Source organism: Pleurodeles waltl, chromosome 6 (genome assembly GCF_031143425.1).
Source record: "Pleurodeles waltl isolate 20211129_DDA chromosome 6, aPleWal1.hap1.20221129, whole genome shotgun sequence".
NCBI lineage: Eukaryota > Metazoa > Chordata > Amphibia > Caudata > Salamandridae > Pleurodeles > Pleurodeles waltl.
Genome location: NC_090445.1, coordinates 1,528,740,921 through 1,528,768,625, shown reverse-complemented (window position 1 = coordinate 1,528,768,625; position 27,705 = coordinate 1,528,740,921). Strand labels below are relative to the sequence as shown.

At 42.3% G+C, this 27,705-nt stretch overlaps 1 protein-coding gene across 2 annotated transcripts in view; it reads right to left on the bottom strand.

Annotated features, from left to right (window-relative positions):
- Positions 1 to 27,705, bottom strand: part of TNFRSF18 (TNF receptor superfamily member 18) — a 113,586-nt gene that overhangs the window by 76,280 nt on the left and 9,601 nt on the right. The gene's annotated exons all lie outside the window — the stretch shown is intronic.

Genomic DNA, 27,705 nt, shown 5'->3' with positions numbered 1-27,705 from the left:
CAACAGGAGATGTGAGAGGGGGGTAGCAAACGGTGAAAAAAAAAACAGGCTCAGGGCGCGATAGGGAGCGCCCTCTGTAGCACATAGTAACAATCACACAGGGAGAGAGGTGCTGCCTACAGATCAAGAAGTTACAAGTCAAACAGGCACAGGGGTTGAGAGAAACCACTCACTATAGAACTAACAGTAACACAAAACACGGGCACAAGGACTAAGAGAAACCGCTCACCAAGGAGCAAATAGGAACACATCATACAGGCACAGGGACTGAGAGAAACCGCTCACCATAGAGCAAACAGGAACACATCATACAGGCACAGGGACTGAGAAAGAGCTATCACCATAGAGGAAACAGTAACACATCATACAGGCACAGGGACTGAGAAAGAGCTAGCACTATAGAGCAGTGGTATCCAAACGTTTTAATGCCGCGCCCTAAGTTGAAAAATACAAATCATTGGACCTCCCTCAGAATTTTTCACAATTATTTTATAAAGATGGCAATGTTTAAATATGTCTAAACATATATAAACATTACAGTTAAGTACTGTTACCTTTTTAAAACTGCAATAACATGCTTCTGCTTAAAACAAAGGTCTGTTATCTGCATAATCTTTCTTTTGGCCAGAGTCTGGCGCACCCCCTGGGATCACTTGAGGCCTCCCTAGGGGGACCCACCCCCAGGTTGAAGACCTCTGCTATAGAGGAAACAGTAACACATCATACAGGCACAGGGACTGCGAGAAACTGCTCACCCTAGAGCAAACAGGAACACATCATACAGGCACAGGGACTGAGATAAACCATTCACCTTAAAGCAAACAGTAACACTTCATAAAGGCACAGGGACTGAAAGAGGTATTACTGTAGAGCAAACTGTAACATCATACAGGCACAGGGACAGAGTGAGAGCTATCACTGTAGAGCAAACAGTAACACTTTACACAGTTAAAGGTTGTAAGGGAGAACTATCGCTATAGAGCAAACAATAACACGTCATACAGGCACAAGGACTGAGAGAAATCACTCACCATAGAGCAATCATTATACACGCCCAGTGGTGAAAGGCAGATCCATATGCAGCAAAGAGTAGGAAAGGGCACAGGGGTGGCAGGGAGTCTAGAGCCTCCAATAACACTATGTAGACATGCACACAGGGGGTGCTCTCTGCAGTCTTCTCAAGTTGGGCCAGGTCAGATATGAATAGTTCATCAACACTTCTACAAGTTGACTTAGTGGTTGGTTATTATCAAAGAAGACAACGCACTTCATTCCTGTTGCCAGAAGAGCTGGCCCTAAGAACAGAACAAGCCACACCACATGTCCTCGCTTCCTTCCTCCGTCTTGAAAAAAGAGTGGCACTATTACAGGGACTGCTGCTGTAGGTGGACACCAGAGTATACATGGCCTTCTTATCCCACCTTTCAAAGGGTGAACATGTTTCATGTGGTTCGATAAATGCTTGATACCCAGTCTTACCTTCTGTTTTTTTTAAAGGTCGGGTATTTTGAGACTTAGGTGAGCCCCCCGTCACTACGATGGACCAATCCATTCCTTGCCCATTTTAACATATCACTGTAGTTTAAATGGTTACATCGAATTAAACCAAGGTTACAACTCCCAGAATGCATTAGAATGTTATGCCTAGGCCTAGAACATAATGAACTTGGTGCCATCTGGCAAAAGTATAGGCAGTCTATCATCTGCTTTGTAATACCTAGAATGGACATAGAAAACACTGAGTGGAGCCAGCCAGTCAGGGATCTGATTGTACAGTTAACCATGGTCTTTCCGCAGAAATAAAGATTTTAAAGATTCGGAATTGTTCTCCCAACCATTAGAAGTTGTTAATTTAATATCTATTTTTAGTAAGTAAAAATGTATTTTAAAAACCACAGATATTTTGGTTTCTTTATAACCAGCATTTCACAATAAGAAAAATACTATTTACCCTGTAAACACGCTCTTCAGAACAAACATTAACAGTAGTTGAGTTTCATCAAGCTTCTGACCGTACCTTGGCGGACTAGCATGTTTAGGGAGATGGACCACACTTCCCTTTCTCGCTTACTCTCCATTTGTAGGTCTGGTGTTAAACCACCACCTCAATGTCAGTGAACGAGTTCTTTGGCTAAGGTCCATTCCTTCAGTTGCATGAGAAGTTGTCAAACACACCTTGAACCAGCCCACAGGACTATTTTAGTATCACTGTGTTCCTATTAGTGTTAGGGTGTATCCTTCAGATTCCACTGGGGTGCAAGGTATTTCTATTGGAATGCCAGAGGGTCTATTTGTATCTGAATGGTACACTGAAACATTAAACCATCATAAGTTTTGATAAATTCAAATAATTAACATATACATGCGTTGTAAGCATAAAGACTTGTAAGCGGCTCCACCCCTTCCCCCTGGAAGACTCCTGGTGGCCCACCGCACAGGGAAACACTCCCGCTCCCATGGATCACGCACGCAATCTAGGCATCATCCTGGACTCCTCACTATCCATGACCCACCAAGTCAACGCGTCTCTTCGTCATGCTCCACACCTTCCAAAAACCTTTGAAAGATCTTCAAGTGGATCCCCTCTGACACAAGGAAGACAGTCACCCATGCACTCGTCACTAGCAAACAGGACTACGGCAACACACTCTATGCTGGCATCACCAAGAAACTTCAGTCAAGACTACAAAGAATCCAGAATGCAGCAGCTAGACTCATCCTGGACATCCCTCAACACAGCCACATCTCCTCCCTCCTCAGAGACCTACACTAGCGTACAGTCAACAATCGCATCACATACAAGCTCCTGATCCACACCTACAAGGCACTACACAAATTAGGACCGGCATACCTCAACCATGGCCACGCCTTCTAAATACCTAAAAAACAACTCTGTTGATCCCAGCTTGCCCCCGCAGCCATTCCCTAGACCCGGAAAAGCACAGCAGGAGGAAGATCTTTCTCCTACCTCGCAGCCCGTACATGGAACAGGCTACCTCTCAAACTCAGGCAGACAGCATCACTCAAGCAGTTCAGGAAGGGTCAAAAGACCTGGCTCTTCAATTGAGCAGCACTCCCACAAATAGTGCCTTGAGACCCTACGGGTGATTAGCCGGGCTTTAGAAATTATTGATAGATTTTTATCTAAAGGTCAGGGCTCTCATGCAAGCCTAACTTTAAAATTAATTCCCGTAGCTCAGTGTGGCGTGGCCCGGAAAGTAGCACCAAAGCCAGGAGCTTAAAGTAAAAAAAAGAAAAAGTACTTGCCTCAGAAGCACCAAAGCCTTAGGACATAATGGGTAACTTTTTTCAGCCCTCTGCTTTTTGATGCTCTCAGCGGCTACCTCTTACTGCTGGAGAGGCAAGTACACATTCTTTTTTTAGGTTGAGCATACAATCACTTTGACCTGTTGTAAGTTTTGTGGGCTTTTAACCACGCCCACCGCACGCCCATCACTTTTACTCATTCGTGGGCTTGTCTTTCAAAAATCCTTTGTTGTCATTGGTAAATGCTTTATGTTTGCCCCTCCTTGGGGCAGTTTTGTTACCGTCTTACAGACTGCCCGTGTTACATGGATAATTGCACAAGTGCTATACGTTTGACTGCAAGCGAGCTTCTTTTTCTATTAGTGTCTCTCCTTCGCACTCATGCTCATGGCAGCCATGGCGCTTTGAATCGTCTCACTTATGTCAACTGTTTTGAGTTTCATTTTCAATTAAAGCGGCAAGCAAAGTCCAGTTAGGATTTTACAATGTTAATAGCTTTAACTTGAGCAAAAGCAAGACACATTGCATTGCAAGGGCTTGTTCACTGTAGCTCCTGGCACGATCTTACCACAGAATATTTGTTTTCCCAGATATGTGACAAAGGAGCCTTTTACTAGAGTCCTACATTTGTTTACATTTTAAAGAAACAAACATAAAAGGGGAAGATCATATGAAATAATTTCTGCATATGATCTTCGTTTCAAATAGAAAAGAAAGAAGGACTACATTTAGAGCTCTCTTGTTATCAGATTGTGTTTTTATGTGGTCCAAGAATAAGGACGCCTGCATTATAGTCCTGTTTTAGTTTCTATTTGAAACAGAGGTTTTAGGGCAACCTTGATCTTTTGACTTCTCCATTGCCTATTTAGCTGAAGTAGACTTTATGTTGTCGAGCCTCGATAAGGTTAGCTCAGACCGTGGTCTCATTGTCACTTGGCCTAGGCCCAATTATTCTGAAACACACCTAGGATTGCTCGTGCTCCTTGCAGATGGCATATGGTGTAGTAGTTCTTGCATGAGTGCTTCTTTGGGATGATGTCAATACCTTGAGGTGGTTTGAGGGCATGAAGAAAAAGCAGAAAAAGAAGAGTAAAGGAAGGCAGCTGCTTCAAGAAAGAGCAGTGGAGGCAAACTGTAGAGTAGATGTTGTATTGGGGTGCAGAATGAGGGTAAAGTGAAGCAAACGGCCCTAGTCTCTCCGAATTTCCCATAATTGTGCCACACAGATCCAGAAACATGCCTAGATTTCTATAGGTAAAACATAACAGCCCACAAGACAAACATGCCAATGCCAAATGAATGGCTTCAAGGACCTCTGGAGAATAAGGGTGACTTGCAATTGAACAGTAATCAGTCTACATTCTTAAAAGCATACCACTCAAAAAGTGAATAAGTACATCATAGATGGAGCCTAATTTTTTATGAATATAAGTAGGTGGTCAATTTCTGTTGCTTCCACTGAATATGTTAGTCTTGAAAAAGCAGAAAGGATTGACTCTACAAAAAGTGAAATTAAGTGCTGTATATGAAAAGAGGCACTGCGCCAGTTTGGAAAAGGTCAAGTTTAAATTCTGATGGACTGTTGATGTCTCCAAATACTGTGTTATTTCCCTGTACAGAATTTGCACCTTGGTGGCTTAAGAGATGCTCATGGAGAGCAGAGAGGCACTGGGCACGCTTGCTTGCATAGAGATTTAACCCAGAGAAGAGGAAAGTAGAGAGCATCCTCTCCTTAATGGGTTTAACTCCTACCCCTTCTCTGATACATTGTGGTATGTTGACTCTAGGTAAACTCAGCTGGTTGAACCATGTCTTCCAGAAAACTGATTTGCAAAATGCTGGCAATGCCTGGATCCTGTGCTGAGTTTGTGACTGACAGCATAAAGTAATGCAGGTAGAATTACTAGGTCAATACAGAGAACACAGAATTAGAGAGGTCAGTGCAATTGCAGCTCAAACTTCTTTGATGCTTCTAAACCACAAGGATATGATTCACAAGGCCCATAGGGGCTAAAGTTAGCTAAAAACACAACGAAGAAGATAACAGCATCAGAGTAATGAATCTACAGCATGAACTACCAGAAATTAAGACCTTTGTTAAATGATAGCTGGTCCTCAAAGGACCAGGGCAGAACCAAGGAAGGTATTCAGCCAATTTATATGTTACCTTACGAGGTTTCACTTTCAATATGGCTGGGCCTACAGCGTTTCTGTGAACAGTGGCAGATGATGACGACTCCTTCCCCTAACTTACAATTGGGAAAGTATTGTAAAGTTGTGCATTGGAGAGCATACTTTAAGCTTAATTGGCTCAAAGATCCTAGCTTCCGAGAAGTCCTCGGTGAAATATGTCAATGCTTTCTTGTTGTGCCAAGCAAGTGTGATCCTCCCAAGGGATGACAGGGTTGCACGTGCCCCAAAATGTGAGTGTGATAATGCACTGCATGTGCACAAAACACCTGGAAGAAGAGTGAGGTGGTATGCCAGGCAGTGTGCTCCCGTCGCCATTTTACAAAAAACTGCACGTCATGCGCAGTTTTCTTAAAACAATCTATAGAAAATATTTTATAAAGCCCATTACTTGCTGAAACTTTAATAACATCTTTCCTCACTTTTACCACGTCACTTATTTTCATTTTATTTCCCGTCACTCCCAGGTAGGTTATGTACCGTATATTAAGACTCCTTGGAAGCAGAAGGTCTAAAAATGTAATACACACAGAACACACTCTCATAGGCTTTCAGATTGGTGCTGCAGGCATAGGACTCCAGAATCAGATAGCACATAAATTACCACAATTTTACAGGCGCAGCCCTCACACGCCGTAAGAAACGAAAGACCACCACACAAGTCATTAAACAACCACAGTAGAAAATGCCCTTTGGCACTATGGAGACATCAGCACTGAATTTCCTAAACTCATTGTGAATTATTACGCACATAACTCCTTTAAATACCCTTAATCCACTTCAATAAAAAGCCTCCCATGCACAATGTTACCCCCAGAGACTGGCCCCACTGAAGAGACAACCACTTCTACAATTCTCCACCATCGCCCCTAGAAAACCCTGCTCTTCAGCTACACGTTTTAACCAAATAACTGACCTGGTTACAGCCCCTCTCAAAAAGAGCATTTTTTTCACCCAACTCCTACTTCACTTATTCTGCGCTCCTGCTTTCCTTGCACATCGGCCTTCCTCCTCCTCCAACACTTCCCCTGCACCCCCAGCAGCCAAGAATTCCATCCATCAATCCATTGCCATTCTCCTTTCCAGCTCACATCATCATCTTTATTAAAAGACTTGTCTGTCTGTATGTGTGTATATAATATTTCTATAGCGTGAACCTTGTTGAAAGACAGTGGAGTGTTAAACATGGTCAAAGGCAAGAATAAAGTCAGTAAGTGAAAGCAAAGGAAGGAGAGTTGTGGATGGGTAATGCATTGTGATTCAGTGTTCTTTAAAGAGGTGAGTTTTCAACACTTTCCTAAGTTGGATCAGCGCTGAGGCAGTCCTGATGGATATAGGGATGTTGTGCCAGATCCTGGGTGCACAGATTGAAAAGGTCTGTTTACTTGTTGTTTGTTTTTTACAATTCTTAGTTCGCTGTTTGATGGTGTACTGGCTGCGGGTGTGCTGAGAACCGACCAGGAATCTTTAGCTTGTCTTTAAGATACGTGGGTTGCGGGTTGTGATGGCTTTGTAACTGATGCAGGTGGTTTTGAAGATGGTGTGGGCTGGCAAGGGTAGCCAGTTTAGTTCTGGGTTGATAAGATCATATTTTTACAGGCCTTGAGTGAGTGCTGTAGTATGTAGGATGCCCAGAGGTGCCAGTCTGGAGTCTGGCAAGACAGACTGGGGCATTATCATTCTCCAGAACCAGATTGCAAAGGCTTAGACAACAGTCCTGTAGTAAATTTGGGGAAGAAATGGTTTGTCTTTCTTTAGAAGACAGAGCTAGTACCAAGCGGTCTTTGTTTTTTTGGCAATGTGTTCCTTGAGGGAGAGGTTGGTGTCCAGGATGTATTCAAGTGATTTGGCATTTGGTGAGAGTTGGGGTTCGAAACCATCAAGGTCCTTCTCATTGAGCCAGGTTTGTATGGTCTTGGTTGGGTTGAGCTTCAGAGGTGCTGGACATCCGGGACTGGATGATGTGCATTCATTTTTGAACCACTGGATGTCTGAAGCACAGAAGACTTTGAAGTAGAGGTTGTAGATGCACATGTAAACAGATTGGTGTCAGTTGCAAAGGTAGATAGCACAATTTGGAGCCAGACTGGCAGTTATAAAAGAGATTGTTAGCACTGATGTGATCTTGGAGTTGAACATAGACTGCTTATTCAATGACAATACCCATAAATGGTAGGTGAGTGATGGACCGGTAGTTGGCAAGATCAGAAAGGTCTAGTGCTGTTTTTTTAAGAGTGGGAGGATCTGGTCAGTTTTGTGAGCTTCTGGGAATATGCTTAAAGTGAGGGATGCATTCATAATTGTAAGTAGGGGTAAGAGAGCATCCCCAGAGAGAGCTTTGATGAAGGACAATCATAAGACATGATCTTCATATCAAGTGGCTCTGACGGATTGGAGTATGTCAGACAGATTTGTGAGAAACAGGGCTTTGAAGGCTTACCATTGCGGAATTCTACTTGAGGTAGTGGGTGTCAGAGATTAAGCAGGCTTGGTATTATGAACACGTTTCTGGATATTCTATACTTTTTCATTGAAGAGGTTGATAGCATTGCACATTTCTGTGGACTGAGGCACAGGTGGGTCTAAAAAACATTAATGTCCAGAAATTAACTAGCTTCTCATTTTAATAATATGCCAATGGACCCCTAAGGTGAGGATTTTGATTTGGTCAAATACTCACGTTTCTTATTGGCATATAAGTGCAGGTGCAGACAAGTCCATGTCTTATCACCACATGCCAGGGATGCCTATCACATGACATGTTTTTGCACCACCAGTATGTCAGGGGTGGGACCCATCATGCCATGAAAGCCCACACTTTGTCAAGAATTAACAGGATTGTGCAGAGGATGACATTAAACCAGGTGTGCCACCACTGTGCCACGAATGTCCACCATAGGCAAAGTATTACATCCATTATTCCAGTGCCAATGATTGGCACCATTATTCTACGAATGTCCCAGGCATGCTAAAAAAAAGCCTCTATTCTGGCGTGATGGAATGGTCTTTGGTTGAGAGGGAAGGGGACGTTGGTACTGAATGGTCAGTGCTTCCTGTAACACAGGGGTCAATATGAACTATGTCACAGGTCCCTGTGAGTACTCTTGATGACCTGTAAGGCCTCCGTCCAATCATAGAGGTCGATGTAGAGCAGTCCACTGATGACAGATGCATCTCTGATGCTGATAATAGTGGTGCAAAATGTATTCCCCTAACACTTCATAAAGCGAAAGTAGATGAGGTGTTCAAAGAGACATATCAGAGTATTTAAACATAACAGGCATAGTGCTCCTTTTGGCATTTTAACTCCTCAGGAGATGGTCAAAAATTGTGAGAATGACTGAATCACAGACTTGCCAACTTATGAAACATTTTCACCTTTTGAGGATGAGGGCGGGGCCTTGAAGGGTTTTAATACCAAGCACTTTAGATTAACTACCTACTGCCCTCAAACACCAGAAAACAAAGCTTCTGAGACGGCAAAATCAAAACAAAAGGCTGGAAACCTGCACTCTGAATGGGTTTACAGCTGACTGGGTGCTCACCATGAGATTATCGGATCCTCTCCCGGTGACTGTGCGATGGGCACTAATATCATGTCACACATGGTAAGAGTATGTGAGTTGGAAGGTCTGCAGTTATGACTGCACAAAGCAGACGCCCAACAATGTGGAATGCGTTTCCCAGTTGGACCTATTATTCAACCCCATTTCAACACATCACAGCCCCCTGAAGGCTCCATTACTTATTGTGGTCTTGGTTTCCCCCAACTTGGCTCACCTGGTTGCTGTATTTCAACTCCCTCACAATTCAGGCCCACAAGCTAGGCTTTGCGGCTGTGCTGCTCTCAGTCCAAGTGCAATTTGTCTTTCCAGTAGGGCCGGCTTTAGCGCTGGATGCGCTGATGGTACCCTCTGCGACGGCCTTCTTTGGAGCACCCCAGGACCTCCTTCTCCACAGATTCCCTCACTACCAACCTCAAACAGAGCCCCTCATCTCTCCATAGTTCCTCTCTGACATACATTAAAAAAAAATTTAAAGCGCTACTCATAGTTCACTCACACTTAGTTTTGTGATCTGCATGGTGCATGTTCTCAGCAGCAGGCACATTATCCCTGTGCGCTACTGTATGATGAGTCAAAACAGGCACTAGCCAAAATTACAATCTCTCACCAGCAGTAACATTAGTCCCCAGAGTTGTCTTGACATTTTTATTGTTGTCTGAAACTGCTGAACCCATAAGGAAGTCCATATGTTTTTAAACCCATAAGTTATTTTAAACAGAGCGCACACGACCAAATCAGCGTCAGGTGACGCTGCACCGGTCGCACCGCCCTAAAGCTGACCCTGCTTTCCAGCACTATTGGCCCACACGTTTCCAGCAGTTAAAACCTGCTGAAAATCTTGCTAGCAAACTATGTAAAGTTCAGCTCTGAACACCCAGGAACATGCATATCTGCTTTAATCTGTCCACGATGGAAAGCTCAAATGGTGGGACCCATGCATGCCATTTAGGGGTCGCCAGGGGATGCAGAAGGGACCCTGGCTTGCCCCTTGTAACTCCCAGGACTGCCTTGATGGCCCCCAGCCTCAAAATCGACGCCAGAAACACAGGGGCAGCTTGCCCTATGGGCGATGATTGGGTCTCCAGCTTACTCGTTTTCTGACAGTTTAATTATTATACTAATAGTGAATAATACTATATAATTCTCTATTAGTGTAATAAAAAAAGAGAGTACCATTAGCAGAGCACAAATGGTAGCCGAGGTGAGTAAAACATGTTTTTTAAATGCTTTTAAATGTATGTTGTGTGCGTGCTTGCGCGTGAGAGTGTTTTTATGTGCGACAGTGTATATATGTGTGACTGAGTGTATGTGTAAGTGTTTCAGTGAAAGTAAAGTTCAAATGGCATGTGGTCTTGCTTCCGCTACCCCTGGCATTTTGGTGAATTGAAGTAAATGGTGAGGCCGCGCATCAGTAGAGCGATAGCTGTGGCTCCCTCACCTCAAGTGTTAAAACTCTCTCTGTGGAATCTATTACTATTTGATCTACAGCGTTAGAAAGTTACAACTCCATTGTGAGAGATATAAAGACTTATTTATTTATTTTCACATTTTCTGCTAGTCCTTATGGATTAGGCACCTTGCACAGCAAGTAAGGTTTTAGTATCTTTGTGTTATAGGCGTGTCAGTTTCAATTACAGGCAAAAAAGTAAAAGTTCTTTCTTACATTGGTGCAGTACCAGAATATCACAGTCAGAATATCTTCTGGCATAAGTATTGCATTCTAAAAATCGTTTACAAATATATCGCCATGCTGTGCATCAGGGTTCAAAAGTACTAACACCTGAATCAAGAAATTATTTGAATTGTTCAAACCAATTTAGTAAAATCAAAAAGTATTTTATGATTAAAATACAACCAAAATGACCAAAAGTGGTACCGTCACTGCAGCGATGTTGTGTTTCAAAATACAATTTTACTCAACACTTTGGTCCTTTTTGCCTGTACAGGTGGTGGAAGTTCCTGTGCAATACTCCCATGTGGCTACTGGAGGCCTTCGCCATCCCTCCCCGCCGGGAGCGCCGTCCACATTCTAGCTCTAGGCTGCCTATTGCCTTCAGTCACAGGCCTTGTGCAGGTGGGCCCAGTACTTAACTTCCAAACGTCACAGAACATTTGTCATTGTGTCTCTGGCTTGCGTCTTTTCTAGTCCTTCTCAGTCTGCCCAAGCGAGTAGATGATAACCACTCTTCTTACCAGGTTCAAGTTCCGTCTTGGGTGGAGACACCAGAGGACAGTTATTTTTCTGGGTACCTGCTCAAAGTGAGTGGAAACTATCTTTGTCACTCAGTACATAGTTCCAACAAAGAACCTTCAGAAAGACCAGTTACAACTGTCAACTGATCTGCTTCATAAGAAGAGTCATTTCAGGCACCCCTATGGTGTTCTGAGTGACTTTTAGAAGATCAATTCACTATGATCCTCTTTCTCAAACACACGCAGGTCCTAGAGATGACTGGCTGTTGGGATCCTCTCTGACACCCAACTGAAACCCTTGAACTCTTTTCTGCCTTCCATTCTACACAATACTACGGACTAGCTGGACTCCACAACAGGTGAGGATTCCAGGTTTATTTTCAAGTTTCAAATACAGTCACATCAGCTTAGCATAAGTGGGGTGGTGGGAATGTCCCCACTTTCAATCTCTCTCCCCGCCCCTCCATACCATTGCCTAGTTACATTAGGGTACTAACGGCAACAATTCTGCAAAGTGAGTAGTCAGTTCAAAGCTTTACAAAACTTCAAAACTCATAATGGTTAAAAAAAGAAGCCCAAGAAAAGACCCTTTGCATGTGTCCCCCCTAACCATCGCCCCCATCGGAAAGCTTCTTGTGTCACCCAAACTGGTTTTATGATCTTTGAACTCCAGGTTTTAGGAAAGCAGACATCAACTATATATTCTGTCTCCTCTGCATCTCAGTTGATGTGCTTTTTCAAGCTTCACTGCCTCTTGAGCCTAGCACTTTTCCTGCACATTCCTCTGCTATCGCCCTTGCTGGATCCAGCAGAGACATCTTCATCTCCGCAATACACGTCATGACTCTTGTAGAGGGACCAGATATTAACTCTCTTTGCAGCTCTCAGTGATGCGAGTTCAGTAGAACAACAATAGGCACGTTGTGCGCCTGCAGCTGAGAAACTCTGCATCTACATGTAATTGCAAGTACTCATATGAAGAGTTTCAATTTCATCACCTTTTACAGGACATACCTGAAATGAGAACCCAAATAATGAACTCTCCGTGCGTTGGTGAAAATGTCAGCATTATGTAGCTGAGAAAAATAAGGGAATTGCGCAAAAAAAAGATAATTTTCCCACATTGTCCCAGTGGCGTTACTAGTAGAAAAATCTACAACCAATGGAATTGCTTTGTGGATTAGAGTCAGGACACAATATTTATGTCGGACGGTATTCTATATGTGAGGGAACCGTGCAAAAAAAGATGATTTTCTGACATTGTCCCAGTGGTGCACTAGTAGAAAATCGACACCCAATGGATTTTTTTTGTAAACAATACTAAGGACACAATATTTATGTCAACTGTTATGTTTTTGGATACCTCCAAGAGTGATGAGAGTTTGTTGCAAGGCAGTATAGGAAGACAAGGCTTGAATTAACACGTTGTTTGCTCAAGAGGTAGAGCCCATTTATATCCAAGAAGCCTCATGTTAACCTATGCTGCCCTACTTCTTCACAGTGGAGTCACAGAAAATGATGGGACCCCCTTGCAAACTGTCTCACAGATATTCATTGGCTTTGTGCTAAATGGGGCACCTGGTGAATGGCTGAGGGCCCCATGCAGAGCGCGGGGCCTGCAGGGGCCTGCATTATGCTCTGGCTGTGCCCCCTTTTCACTTAAATTTAATCACTTTAATAATTACACTTTAGGTCTATTAAAGTAATACATCACCACTTGAAGACTTAGCAATACAAGACTAATCCAATACCCAAAAAATCTGTAACAATAATTAGCAAACACTGGAATAACCACTACATTTGGGCTATGGAGTAGCATGCTATGTGCCAAAAAGCGCTTCAATGCCTCATCAGCTGTAAATGGGCGCTAGATAGATGTAATTACAATACAATGTACAAATCACATTGATGTCTATCAACATATTTGTCTGTTATTGCAAAACAGCTTTGAATGTTTGAGGAGATGAATCTCCATACATTTAAAAAATATGCAATCATTTCTCAATTTTCAATTATACTTACCATACAAATAAAACAGGCATGAAGGGATGCAAATATTGCTTTAACCAGATATGCACTCTTAAATACCTATGATGGGTCTTATCAAATTAATTTCAATGATGACATGTCATCTAAATGTATGTATTTGTGATACATTAAATAAAGTGTGCCTTGGGACACCCCTGCAGCTTTCTATTCAGGGATCTGCGGTTAGTGACAATGTTCGTTTTTCATTAGCAAACTGAATGGGCCTCCTGAGCCGTGTGAAGCATCTAACAAGTAAGATTGTCATGCATAAAAATGAGAAAAGAATGTTTAAAGTAAGTTGTCCTATTGTAAAGCAACATTTATCTTCTTCACGTATAAGGAGGGGTAGTTTAGCTTTTGAGTGACACAAAGTTACAAGATTTGAAAACAAAGGGGGAGTTAGCTTTGTTACTACATTAGATAAGAAATCTTTTCAGTGAGTAAAATAAATCTTTCGTATACTTTCAAATGTGTCAGAGATGGCTTCGAATTGCAGCCATGCAGGTGTTCAACCCAGGAGGGCTTTTACAAATGGTAAGCCAGCTATTTAACACCTTTCACCTCCTATAGATCAAGTCAGATGATCAAACTTCCATGGGCAGGGCCACCGTACTTATACAGCAGGGAAGAACCACATTATGTGGCAGAGTTCACTAAAGGAAGCCTAGAGAAAGGACAAATTATGCAGGTAACTGTATCCATTTTGTGATAGCATTACTTCATTATTTTGCCATTTTTACAAAAAGTTGATGGTGTCGGGGTAAAGGTTTCACATCATTAGTGTCAAGTTAACACTCAAATAAGCAACTACTAGCCAGCCTTTACAAAGGGCTTTGACTGCGCTGTAACGTGTTGCCACGTTTGAGCACGAACGTCAATTCACCAAAATGTTAAGGGTAGCGGGAGTGATCATACTTGGGCATCACAAGACAGAAAGTGACATCAAGGAGGGCGTGGCCTGGTGCAGAGAGAAGAGCTCCGTGACTGCGGCAGGAGGCGAAGCAGCCAGCTCGTTTTCAGCTGTATTTTTATCTTGTATCTGAAAACGGGAAATGTTGGGGGAAAATGTACAGATTGAAGTAACTCCCCTTGGATGACTCTTAAGAGCCGTTGTATGCCATAATTTCATTGGAAATCATGGTGGTCGCTTGAGGAATCAATTGCAACCGCCATTTTGTTTTGACCTCACAAGGTTTTCTTTCTCTCTTGTATTCATCGTTGCCTGAGATGTTCCTTATGGACTAATGCGTTTTTTTATGCTCGTCTGCTTTTTATATCCTAATTCCACTCAGAACATATTCAGTATTGCCTCATATTTTAATCTACTTTTTTCTGTGGTGAAGTCATATTTGGTAGACTCTACTGTTTCCCTCATATTTGTCAAAATGTTACATATTGCTTATGGGTAGATCTAGGAATCTTCAATTGACTAACAGTAAAATACAAATTTCGACAATATTGCTTTATGTAACTACTTTTCCCTATTATCAAGTATGAAAAGCACAGGAGTTACTAACCAAGACATTACACCTTCAACACCTGCCTCTTTCTCTTCAGTTATTTATAAAGTATCATCCAAGCTTCCACTAACAGCATCTACGTCAACTAATAAAAGAGCTCCGTCTCCTGTTAAAGCAGTTGATACCATATCTATGGAGTTACTTCTTGAGAAAATGAGAGCTCTTAAACGTTTTATGGAGGATACTAATAGACAATGCACATTTTGGATGATAAATGGTGCATATGGAGAACAGAGTCTCTCATATGGAACGAAAGGTGGAAATGCTTGAAGATTCAGTTGCGTCTATTAAATCTTTACAATCTGAAGTTGCTATGTTGAAGAAACATGCAGAGGATATGGAAAATCGGAATTGAAGAAATAATCTCTGTATTTATGGTCTACCTGAGGGAACAGAGGGATCAGATTCATCATCTTTCTTTCAATCGTTTTTACCCAAAATTCTTGATCTGCCTACTTCTCTAGCTTTAAATATACAAAGAGCACAAAGACTTGGTCATCCATCCCATATGGCTTCGACATCAAAGAATCCAAGAGGAATAATCCTTTATTTGTTTGGAGTATTTGGACCTGCTAAAGGTTCTCAAAGCATCAAGAGCTAAAGGTCGGATCACGTGGTTAGGCTCCAATTTCTTATTTGCACAGGACTATGCTAAGTCAACAGCGGACAAACAAAAGAAATTTCTGGATAATCGTCCGGCCCTTAAAACCCTTAATGCTCAATATGGTCTCTTTCATCCCTGTTTGTTCAAGGTGACTTACAATAATAAAACCACAACATATGAAGACCAAGCATTACTGCAGAAATGTATTGACTAATGCAGAGGTGAAAAAATGGATACTTCCAAAGTAACGGAGACTTGACTATTATAATGTTCCTTAAAATTATAGATGTGCTCATTATTGGTTTATGTAATGTTAAGAATGACTTATTATCAAAGGGAATTGATTTTCCCTATTTTGTTCTCTTTTTAGATTTTACTTCATTAAAGTACCCGTTTTCTGTGATAGCAACTTATGTGGCCCGGTCTCTCTTCCCTCTCGTGTCTGCAGTCGTGGAGTGAAGGTTGCGTCTTCTTCCTTTTGTGGTTTCACCACCATCACTTTGTTTTGTCTTATAGGTATGTTTTTAATACTTGTTATGTTTATTTGTATTTTTTATGTTTCTTCCTATAACATGTTATGTTCTTTCTCTTCAATCTTTTCCTCTTATCCTTTTCCTTTATTTACTCTTTTCTGTTCATAGTTATTCTCTTTTTCTTCTGCACATCATTATGTATCTTTTGGTTAATTTTTTTAAAATATATAGTTGGTTTATATTCAGAATTTTGTGGCTATATTATAAAATGTACATTTTAAATGACAATTAGATTTATTTCCGGGAATGTTAAAGGATCAGGACCTCCAATAAAGCGTCAAAGAGTTTTATCGCATATTTTAAAATTAAAAGCTGATGTTGCCCTATTAAAGGAAACTCATATTTTAGATAATGAAGCAGCCAAACTTAGCAATACAAGGCAATAGGTAGGTCATGTTTTCTCATCTCCTGGTACAGGGTAAAAAGTGGACCAATTATACTGTGTCATAAAGCTTTAAATGTTTTCGTTATATATCAAGGATATGATACTATGAGAAGATAGGTTATTGTTTCCGTGTCCATTAACAAAATACCTTTAACTATATTTAATGTTTATGTCCCTACCCAACCCGATAAATCATTCTGGAATTAAATATTAGCAAAGTTAATGAATCCTTCTGATGAATATTTAATTTTTGGAGAGGAGTGTAATATGATTGTGGACCCTTTTATTGATCACAATTCTAATTCTAGATTTATACAATCCATTATATTCTCGCAGTTTACCTCTATGATTAAACAAGCATTAACGGATGTTTGGAGCTTGTGCAATCCCACATTACAGGCATATTCTTTTTTCTCTCCTGCACATTCTTTCCAGTCTAGGATTGATTATTTATTTGTCTCGCAACATCTTGCACAACATGTTCTGGGTTTGGAAATTGGCTCTATATTAATCCCAGATCATGCTCCAGTGAGTATGGATCTCGATCTTATACATCATAGTCAGCCAAATAAAAGATGGAGATTTAATAATTCTTTACTTCTTCCCACTAATTTTTCACAACTTTTTGAAAAGTTTGCAACACAATTCTTTTTGGACAATGATACCCCTCAGTTATCTGTTCAGATTATTTGGAATGCTTTCAAGGCAGCATCTAGGGATTTTATTATTTCCTGTGTTGCCAACAAAAGGAAAATGTCTACTAAAAGATTACATCAATCCATGGATCGCATCAAACAATTAGAAAATGTATATTACTCTTCCAAATCTACAAGTTGTCTTAATGAACTACTTCAAGTTAAGTTTACTTTTAATAAGAATTCAACATATATTGCTAATTCTTATCTTCTTAAATCTAGTGCTAAATACTATGGGGGACAAAATAAATCAGGAAAGCTTCCAGCAAAATACCTTAGAATTAAAAAGGATGAAACAAATATAGAATCTAGTTACAATACTTCAAATTCTCTATTGCATAAAAATGATTACATTTTAAATGGATTTGTTAATTTCTTTACACAATTATATACTCCTGAATTTCACTCTTTCCAGGATCTTATTAATCAATATTTGTCCTCTATTAATCCACCTGCACTTCCCCTTTTTGAATTCTCTGCTCTTGATTATGATATTTGCATTAAAGAAACTTTCAATGCACTAAATCTTATCAAGAAAAAAAAAGTCCAGGACCAGATGGGTTTACTATAGAATTTTATTAGCATTTTTCTAAAATACTAGTTCCAAGATTATTTCAATTTATTACATATTCCCTCAAAGCAAACTCACCTGGGGGCTCTTTTCAAGATGCTTTAATTTGTCTTACACCAAAAGATAACAAAGATTCAAAGTTTTGTAAGAATTATAGACCTATTTCTCTAGTTCATTTAGATTATAAACATTTTGCTAAAATTCTAGATCTACATTTGGAATCACTTCTTCCTAGGCTAATTGTTAAGTAGCAATCTGGATTTATTAAAGGGTGCCTATTATCTGTTAACACAAGATTATTTTTTTTATATATTTTAAGTAAATCTGATGCTTATAAGGACTCTCTATCAACAATTGCCCTGGATGTTGAAAAAGCTTTTGATCGTGTTCATTTGCTTTTTGTATTTTCTCAACACTTTCATGGTTTGTTTTTGGAAATAAAGTCATAAATCTAATTTAATCATTATATTCCTCCCCTAAAGCAGTCATTTTTTTTAAATGGTCTCATCTCTCCCTCTTTCTCACTTTATAGGGGAGTTTGCCAGGGATGTCCTTTGTTACCGCTTTTATTTTTTCTTGCTTTGGAGCCTTTTCTAATGAAACTTAGAGCTACCCCAAAATTGCATGCTTTTCAATATGGGGAAAAACAAGTAACATTTTCGACATATGTTGATATTTTACCTTTTATATCAAAACCGCAACTTTTACTTCCTACTTTCTTATTAGAAGTAGAGAATTTAGTTTCTATTTCGGGATACAAATTAAATAAAGATGATTGTGAAATACTTCCTTTAAATACATTTTGTCTTCCTGAATATTTGAAATGATCAAACTTTCACTGGGACAATGATAAAATTAAATACTTGGGTCTTTGGTTTAAGCCTTCTTTCAAAGATATAATTTCCTGTAATTTGTTGCAATTATTTTCTGCTCTTAACTCTCTCATATCTAAATGGAATCCTCTATATTTATCCTGGTGGGGTAGATTATATTCTCTTAAAATGATGTTGCTCTCTGTAATCCTCTTTTATATATCAACCATCCCAATTAATATCCCATGTCATTATTTTAGGAAGATTAATTCTTTTTTCATCCAAATTTGTATGGAATAATAAAAAACCCAGAATGTCCCTTCAAAAATTATTGAGACCTAAACTTTTTGGAGGGGTTAATTTTCCAGATCTTCACTCATATCATAAAGACTTTTCCCTTAAACAAGCTTCTTTTTTATTAAATGAGGATGACTCTAATATTTCACCATTATGGGTTGAAGTTGAAATATTATTTTTGCACCTTTTACATTTCTGGAAATTTTAACTCCAACACATAAGCCAGCATCTATTTCTCTTCCTATTTTGAAACATTCCTGCAGAATTCTACATCCAATTGATGCTCCATATAATGGAAGCAAAGTACAGTTTCTGAATTCATCAATTTGGTATAATAAATGCATCAAGTTGAATAGTAAAACTATTTACTGGAAAACGTGGCATTTAAGGGTGTTAAGATGGGTATGCCAACTATTTGAAAATGAAACACCCCTTTCTTTTGTACAGGCACACTCTTTTCTCTTTTCCATTCTCTTTTGCCAGAAAATATGATGCTTTAATACATGTTGTAAATAGTTCATATCGACATTTTCCAGCTCATCAAGGATCTATTGTTCAACCTTCTCAAATTAAAAATCTTCTATTACAGTCCCTGTCAGCTTCCCCTATTTATCAGGTGATTACTCCTCCTGATGAAAGATCTAAATCTACAATAGAATTGCAGTGGGAGAAAGATTTGGATTCTTCATTTTCAACTTCTTTATGGAATAAGGTGTGGATTAGAATACGAAAATCCCCGGAGCAGCTAATGCAATTCAAACTTTATTCTTTATATATGATCGACTATTAATCACACCATCATCTTTACATAAAATGGATTCTAGTCTTTTGTTCTCCTGTTGGTCCTGTAAAAGGCCGTTCTCAGATCTTAAACATATGCTATTTGATTATCGTTTTACATTTTAGTTTTGGGTTAATGTATGGAGTCAAATAAGCACTATATTTAATACTCAAATCACCTTAAGTTTTACAAATACATTTTTTGCCACTCTTGCAGAGGAATGGTCTCACTATCAAAAAATAAATACCTTAATTTTAGATTTAATGTTAACTGTAGCTTTTCTACATATTACTAAATCTTGGAAAGATTCTTCTAAATTATCCTTTCAAGCTTGGCGGTATGGTGTATGTTATAACCATAGACTAGATAGAGCTTATGTCTCCCCCTTATCCCTTGCCATTACACGAGATATGCTATGGATACCCGTTGCAAATTACCTAAAAACTTTGGCTTATTATTCACGTAATCATTTTCCTAGAAATGAAGAGGTTTCTAAACCTCCATGAATTGTTTTCCATTACATTGAATGTACTTACCTATATTTTTTATATATATATATATATTATATATATGTAGCATATTTATTTACCTTTCAATATATTAGTATGTAAGTTGTTATTTCTCAAGACTATTTTCTCATGTAATTGAACTGTTATTGTACTATTAGCTCATATTATCAACTGTATTTATATACTTTGATTATTGTATTAACCATTAATAACCTTTCTTTTTAAACTTTAAAAAGGGTGACATCAAATTACCTTTGACCCTGTTGACCTCACTTTAACAAATGTCACAGTAAGTGACATTATTGAAGTAAAAATATAAATTATAGGATTTATAAAATTACAAAGCACCATTTAAACAGATTACTCTTTATTTTCTGTTACAACCTACATATAACTAATGACTGTCATGACATGCTAGGAGCGCAGGCTTAAAATGCCTGGGCACAGCTGTCATTTGCGGAAGTAAAAGTAGGTAATTATAGGGTAAACTGTACAAGCATGTCCTAAATGTGTAGCCCTTAAGCCCCTCGGTGCCCGAGACGAGCTGGTCTCGTCCAGGCACACAGTGCTCGTGTGCCCTGGCCGAGACCAGCTCGTCCCGCACCCGGCCCACGGGGGGAGCGCTAGTGCTCTCCCCATGGGCCTCCCACCCACAACCCCAAGTCGAGGATGTAAGGGGAATCCCTTCCCCTTCCGCCTGACCCCCCCCTCGGCAATCTGATGACGTCAGCGCGCTCACAATGCGCTGACGTCATCAGAAGCTGCAGAGGACGCGCTGGAAGCCATTTGCTTCCAGCGCATCAGCAAGAAAGGACTTAGTTTGGTAAGCCTCTCTCTTTTGGGGGGGGGGGGGACGGACACAGGGGGAAAGGAAAGTGTATTTCCTTTCCCCCTGTGCCTGTTTTCAGTGGATTCCTGGTCCACGATCGCCGGCGGGTCCCACGATATTGGTCCAGGAACCCCAAGTAGGCACCAGGGATTTTGTAGTTGTTTTATTTTTGGGAGCGACCACTTGCGCAAGGGTCGCTCCCCTCGGGGCTATAAATAATCCTATTTCGGTCTCCCCTGGAGGCAGATCGGCCGTTTTTTGGGCCGATCTGGCCCTAGGGGGGGTTGAAAACCACTAGAACACCAGGGATTTTGTTTTCAATAAGTTTTTGGGCAGCGACCCCTTAGGCAAGGGTCGCTGCCCCAGGAGCACAAATTTTTTATATGTTTTGGCCCCCCGGGGCTAGATCGGCCATGTTTTTAGCCGATCTCGCCCCCGGGGGGTGTCGAAACCCACTAGGCACCAGGGATTATGTGGTATGTGTGTGTGTTTTGTGTGTTTGGGGGCACCCCTTGGGCAAAATTAGTATTGGCCATTTCTGCCCCACTTGGGGGCCGATGGGCCTATTTTTTTAGGCCCATGGGGCAGACACCACCAATAAGCCAGGGATTTCTTTTTTTTGTTCCCATTTTTTTTTTTATGCTGGGGGTGCCCCCTTTGGCAAGAGTCAGCCCCTAAAGGAGGCACAGAGCTGTTGGCCATTTCTGCCCCCCTTGATTTACTAAAAATAAAGGTACTTTATTTTAGTGACAATATGCCAAAAGTATCTCAGAGGATACCCTCACTTAGGAGGTAAGTAATATACACAAATTATATGTACAAAAACCCAAAACAGGTTAGTAACAGTAAGAAAAGTAGTGCAAACAATGTAGAATCACAATAGGTAGACATAGGCCTAGGGGCAACACAAACCATATACTCCAAAAGTGGAATGCGAATCACGAATGGACACCAGTCCTATGGGAAGTTGTAGACGGTCGCTGGGACTGTAAGAAAACAGTAAGGGTGTCCAAAATACCCCACCCCAAGACCCTGAAAAGTAGGAGTAAAGTTACCCTACTACCCCAGAAAGGCAGAATAGTCGTGATAGGGGATTCTGCAAGAACCCCAAGCACCAGCAAAACACTGAAGACGGATTCCTGGACCTGAGGACCTGTAAAAGAAGGGGACCAAGTCCAAGAGTCATGAAAGTATCCAGGGGGGGCAGGGGCCCACTAAACCCCGGATGAAGGTGCAAAAGGGCTGCCTCCGGGTGGAAGAAGCTGAAGATTCTGCAACAACGAAAAGGGCTAGGAACTTCTCCTTTCGATGGAAGATGTCCCGCAGCGTGCTGGAGGTCGCAGAAGTGTTTCCAGGCACAAATACTGCAAACAAGCCTTGCTAGCTGCAAGAGTCGTGGTTGAGGATTTTGGGTGCTGCTGGGGACCAGGAAGGACCAGGATGTCGCCCCTTGGTGGAGAAGACAGAGGGGGCGCTCAGCAACTCAGAGAGCCCCCACAGAAGCAGGCAGCACCCGCAGAAGTACCAGAACAGGCACTTAGAAGATCTGAGGACAGCAGTCAACTCAGAGTCACAAAGGAGGGTCCCACGACGTCGGAGTCCAACTCAGCGAGTTGGGCAATGCAGGACGGAGTGCTGGGGACCCAGGCTAGGCTGTGCACAAAGGAAGTCCTGGAAAAGTGCACAGAAGCCGGAGCAGCTGCAAATCATGCAGTGCACAGGTTTGCTGTCTGACGTGGGGAGGCAAGGACTTACCTCCACCAAATTTGGACAGAAGGGCCACTGGACTGTGGGAGACACTTGGACCCAGCGACTGTGTTCCAGGGACCACGCTCGTCAGGATGACAGGGGACCCAGAGTACCGGTGATGCAGAAGTTTGGTGCCTGCGTTGGCAGGGGGAAGATTCCGTCGACCCACTGGAGATTTCTTCTTGGCTTCCAGTGCAGGGTGAAGGCAGACAGTCCTCAGAGCATGCACCACCAGGAAACAGTCGAGAAAGCAGTCAGTATGAGGCTCTACAATGTTGCTGGTAGTCATCTTGCTACATTGTTGCGGTTTTGCAGGCGTCCTGGAGCAGTCAGCGGTTGATCCTTGGCAGAAGTCGAAGAGGAAAGTGCAGAGGAACTCTAGTGAGCTCTTGCCTTCGTTATCTGAGGAACAGCCCAGAGGAGAGACCCTAAATAGCCAGAAAAGGAGGTTTGGCTACAGAGAAAGGAGGCTTGGCTACTGAAAGAGGTAAGCACCTATCAGGAGGGGTCTCTGACATCACCTGCTGGCACTGTCCACTAAAAGCTGTTAATTGTGCTCACACACCTCTGAATCCAAGATGGCAGAGGTCTGGGACACACTGGAGGAGCTCTGGGCACCTCCCCTGGAAGGTGCAGGTCAGGGGAGTGGTCAGTGCCCTTTCCTTTGTCCAGTTTCGCGCCAGAGCAGGGCTGGGGGATCCCTGAACCGGTGTAGACTGGCTTATGCAGAGATGGGCACCATCTGTGCCCATCAAAGCATTTCCAGAGGCTGGGAGAGGCTTCTACTCCCCAGCCTTTCACACATATTTCCAAAGGGAGAGGGTGTAACACCCTCTCTCAGAGGAAATCCTTTGTTCTGCCTTCCTGGGACTGGGCTGCCCAGGCCCCAGGGGGGCAGAAACCTGTCTGAGTGGCTGGGAGCAGCAGCAGCTGCAGTGGAGACCCCGGAAAGGCAGTTTGGCAGTACCCGGGTTCTGTGCTAGAGACCCGGGGATGCATGGAATTGTACCCCCAATACCAGAATGGTATTGTGGTGACAATTCCATGATCCTAGACATGTTACATGGCCATGTTCGGAGTTACCATGGTGACGCTACATATAGGTAGTGACCTAAATGTAGTGCACACGTGTAATGGTGTCCCCGCACTCCAGGGAATTTGCCCTGAACAATATGGGGGCACCTTGGCTGGTGCCAGAGTGCCCACACACTAAGTAACTTGGCACATAACCTTCACCAAGTGAGGGTTGGACATCTAGGTGACTTATGTGCAGTGAAAATGCCTGTGAAATAACGTGGACGTTATTTCACTCAGGCTGCAGTGGCAGTCCTGTATAAGAATTGTCTGAGCTCCCTATGGGTGGCAAAGGAAATGCTGCAGCCCATAGGGATCTCCTGGAACCCCAATACCCTGGGTACCTTGGTACCCTATATAAGGGGATTATAAGGGTGTTCCAGTGTGCCAATGAGAATTGGCAAAATTTGTCACTAGCCTGCAGTGACAATTTTTAAAAAAGAGCATAAACACTGAGGTTCTTGTTAGCAGAGCCTCAGTGATACAGTTAGGCACCACACAGGGAACACATATGGGCCACAAACCTATGAGCACTGGGGTCCTGGCTAGCAGGATCCCAGTGACATATATCAAACATACTGACAACATAGGGTTTCCATTATGAGCACCAGGGCCCTGGCTAGCAGGATCCCAGTGAGACAGTAAAAACACACTGACATATACTCACAAACAGGCCAAAAGTGGGGGTAACAAGGCTAGAAAGAGGCTACCTTCCTACAGGGGCAGAGGGCTGTTGGCCATTTCTGCCTCCCTTGGGGGCAGATTGGCCTATTTTGTTAGGCCCATCTGCCCCCAAAAGGGGCAGAATGCACTTAGGCACCAGGGATCTTGTGTGTGTGTGTTTTGTGTGGCTGGGGGGGTGGCCCATTTGGCAAGCGTCGCTCCCCAAAGGGGGGCACATTACTGATGACCATTTCTGCTCCCCTTGGGGCTATTGTTTTTAGGCCTATCTGCCCCCAGGGGGGCAGAAACCACAAATACACCAGGGATTATTTTTTTTCCCCCTTTTTTTGTTTTGTGCTGGGGTGCCCCCTTTTGCCCTGTTTGGCAAGGGTTGCCCCCTAAAGGGGGCACAGAGCTGTTGGCCATTTCTGCCCCCCTAGGGGGCAGATCGGCCAATTTCTTTTGGGCAGAATCCACTTAGGCACCATGGATCCTGTGTGTGTGTGTTTGTGTGTGTGTTTTGTGTGGGGGGGCGGCACCTTTGGCAAGGGTTGCCCACCAAAGGGGGCACTTGACTGATGACCATATCTGCTCCCCTTGGGGGCAGATCGGGCTATTTTGTTAAGGCCTATCTCCCCCAAGGGGGCAGAAGCCACCAAGACATGAGGGAATTTGTTTTTTCTTGCTCCCTTTAGTTTTTTTGTGCTGGGGTGCCCCCTTTGGCAAGGGTCGCCCCCCAAATAGGTACTTCCCCTGTGACTGTTTGGGGTCAGGCTGCCTAAGTGCACAAACCTGCGTGCATTTTGGACTACATTAGGCACATGGGTGGTGTTGATAGAATAGATCAGAGGTTGGAACCTTACACTGCTCTTCTTAAGTCTTACTTGTGGTATAAAAAGTTGGCCCTACATTTATTTCATTTGTCAACTTTTAATGCTTTTATTGTGTTCAAGGATTGTTCACCTGAGTCAAGGATGACATTTTTTTAATTTCTGGAGTCAGTGATAGAGAGCCTTATTGTGGTGGAACAGGCAAGAGTTCTTAGTGTAGCAGTGGTGGAGGATGTGGCTAGATTGAAAGATCGCCACTTTCCAGATCACAATTCTCCCACTATGAAAAAAAGAGTTACCCACTAAGAAATGTAGAGTATGTGCCTGAAAAGGTATCCGGAGGAAGAGCCGGATGTACTGCCCCAATTGACCTTCAAAGCCTGGGCTGTGTGTGTGGCCGGCTGTTTCAGAAATGACCACACAAAGAAAAAATTGGGGGAAATACCGGGAGTGTAAACTGCCTATTTTATATTTTCATATCTTCAGTTTCACGTTTGGCATTACTTTCATGTATTTAATTAGAGCTTTTGTGTTTGTAGTTTTGAACTTATTTTATAATTAGTTAGTGGTTTCTTTGTTGTTTATAAACAAAAAAAAAGTGATGGTGGTGTGAGTGGGGTAGCGCTTGGCTGGCGGTGTGTGTGGGGTGGTGCTTGACTGGCAGTGTGCGTGGGGTGGCGCTTGGCTGGTGGTGTGCGTGGGGTGGCGCTTGGCTGGCGGTGTGCGTAGGGTGGCACTTGGCTGGCGGTGCCAGCCAAACCTCAGTCCACACACTCCCATCAGCTAGTGTGACTGCTGTATCATGTATGTAGGCGTATGTAAGTGATGGGCCCTTGAGTGGTGCTGTCCATCGATTTGTGAGTAATGTAATGTGTTGGGCCCGTGGCTGGCAGCGTGAATGTTCTTGTGTATGTTATGTATGAAAGGTGTATGAATGGACTGTAAAACGGTTGGTGCCTTGACGCGGCTTTACAGTTCACGAGCTGTGAGTCATTGGTTCAGATTTTTGGCCTTTCAGTTATTAACAGTGCATTTCACTTTTGTGAAATCTCTCTTGTAAATAAAATTTGATCTACTGAACCATCACTCACCCTCGTGCCAAATCCAACCAGTATGTGTGGAACAAATGACAAAACCTGCTCCGCTGTAATCAGGCATCGCAGCACACTTGTGACACGCTAGGTGTCTCAGGTGGGACCCTGATGATGAAGCATGCCACCAACTTGGTTGGTGGGTAAGGGGTCTTTTTCACATAACCTAAGTGCGTTTCTTTTCACAATTTTTGTGTTTGCCGCATCACGGACATACGTGGACACATCAAAATGATATATTGCAAAACTACCTGTGTTTGGGGGGGGCACTAATGTTTTTGGTCGTGGGTGCGGCCTTCCTCTAGGGAAACCTACCAAACCCAAACATTTTTTAAAACTAGACCCCCCAAGGAGTCCAGGGAGGTGTGGCTGGCATGGATCCTCCAACATTTTCTTACCCAGACTCCTCTGCAAACCTCAAAATGTGCTTAAAAAAGCATATTTTCCTGACTTTTCTTAGTAGGATCACCGCTCCAGCACAAAATTCCTACTCCCCAGCATTCCCCTCAGTCTCCCAAGTAAAATGACACCTCACTTGTGGGGGTCCCCAAAGCAGAGTCAGCCTAAAGATGTATAAAAGAAGAATATGTCCTTATCAACGCGCTGTGCTATCCCCTCTATCTCCTCAAGGTTTTGGCCTTTTTCTGTTGCAGGCACCTGGCCCACCCACACAAGTGAGGTATCATTTTTATCGGGAAACTTGGGGGAACGCTGGGTGGAAGGAAATTTGTGGCTCCTCTCAGATTCCAGAACTTTCTGTCACCGAAATGTGAGGAAAAATATTTTTTTTAGCCAAATTTTGAGGTTTGCAAAGGATTCTGGGTAACAGAACCTGGTGAGAGCCCCACAAGGCACCCAGTCTTGGATTTCCCTAGGTCTCTAGTTTTGAAAAATGCACAGATTTGGTAGGTTTCCCTAGGTGCCGGCTTAGCTAGAGGCCAAAATCCACAGGTAGGCACTTTGCAAAAAACACCTCTGTTTTCTTTGGGAAAATATGATGTGTCCACGTTGTGTTTTGGGGCATTTCCTGTCGCGGGCACTAGGCCTACCCACACAAGTGTGGTACCATTTTTATCTGGAGACTTGGGGGAACATAGAATAGAAAACCATGTGCTATTGCCCCTTGTCTTTCTCTACATTTTTTCCTTCCAAATATTAGACAGTTTGTGAAAAAGACGTCTATTGAGAAATGCCCTGTAATTCACATGCTAGTATTGGCACCCCAGAATTCAGAGATGTGCAAATAACCACTTCTCCTCAGCACCTTATCTTGTGCCCATTTTGGAAATACAAAGGTTTTCTTGATACCTATTTTTGACTCTTTATATTTCAGCAAATAAATTGCTGTGTACCCGGTATAGAATGAAAACCCACTGCAATGTGCAGCTCATTTATTGGCTCTGGGTACCTAGGGTTCTTGATGAAACTACAAGCATTATATTTACCCGCAACCAGAAGAGTCCAGCAGACGTAACAGTATATTGCTTTAAAAAATCTGACATTGCAGGAAAAAGTTAC